This window comes from Primulina tabacum, unplaced genomic scaffold (genome assembly GCF_025594145.1).
Source record: "Primulina tabacum isolate GXHZ01 unplaced genomic scaffold, ASM2559414v2 Contig602, whole genome shotgun sequence".
In the NCBI taxonomy this organism is placed as follows: domain Eukaryota; kingdom Viridiplantae; phylum Streptophyta; class Magnoliopsida; order Lamiales; family Gesneriaceae; genus Primulina; species Primulina tabacum.
Genome location: NW_027459804.1, coordinates 66,085 through 67,086, shown reverse-complemented (window position 1 = coordinate 67,086; position 1,002 = coordinate 66,085).

The following is a 1,002-nucleotide window of genomic DNA, read 5'->3' as shown; positions in this document are numbered from 1 at the left end:
GAAGAGTACGAATAATTTTGGGGTTGTTGAACTTCCAAGATTTTAGTTTAAGTTTGAATTTAAGTTTTTATTATGAAGTTGTAACGTTTCCGCATTAGATTCTGTAGTTTTTCGGATATTGGGTTGTAAAGACAATGTTATTTCTTTTAAATTATGATATAAACTGGTTTTGATTTATATTGTGCTACAAGACTGGTTGTTTTCGATTATGTGATTGTTAAACAACGCCGATGTCAACCCTGAGTTTCGGGCCGTGACACTAGATTAGATTTGACTTTATCAGGAAAAATTTCAATATTGTACATCGATCCACCAAATTAAATCACATGTTCTACCACATTAGATCTAATCGAGAGCATAAACATTAGGCTATAAATACGAGATAGAATATCTAAATTTTCTATATTTATCAGTCTTAAATGATTTTTTGCGAGGTCAGATATGGGATTTTGAATAATATTCGTATTTTTTGAAAGTCTAGGACAACTAATTGATACATAGTTGATACTCACGGGAAATTTAGGGTCCGCTCCCAGCAAGTGTCACTAGTGCAGACGCAGGGTTCTGAAATTGTCCTGAGCCTGAAATCACGAAAAAGACCGTTAAAGGGGGCCAGGAGGGTGTCCTGGCGTAGCCCCTCCGACGCTCAAGTCAGTGACTGAGGATATATAGGGAGAGCAGCTAAGGGTGCTGCTGAAAACAATATAGTGAATGAAATATCATACGATCAAACCTGGTATTTATAAGAGAATACCTGGGTCCTTGATGGGCCTATCTTCCATTTGGACCAGGGATGGGCCAGGGATAATGGGCTCATCCATGGGGTATCACTAGTCTCCCCCTCCCGAGTCGAACTGAATCGCAGGTTCGAAGTTCGATTAGTCGTGCCGTCCTCGGGTTACCGGGTGCGAGTTGTGCATTATCTTCCAGCCTTTCGTCAGTCCCCAAAAATTTGGAAACAAATCAAATCGTAATCCTAGCATCGCTTCATCGCCACCTCGC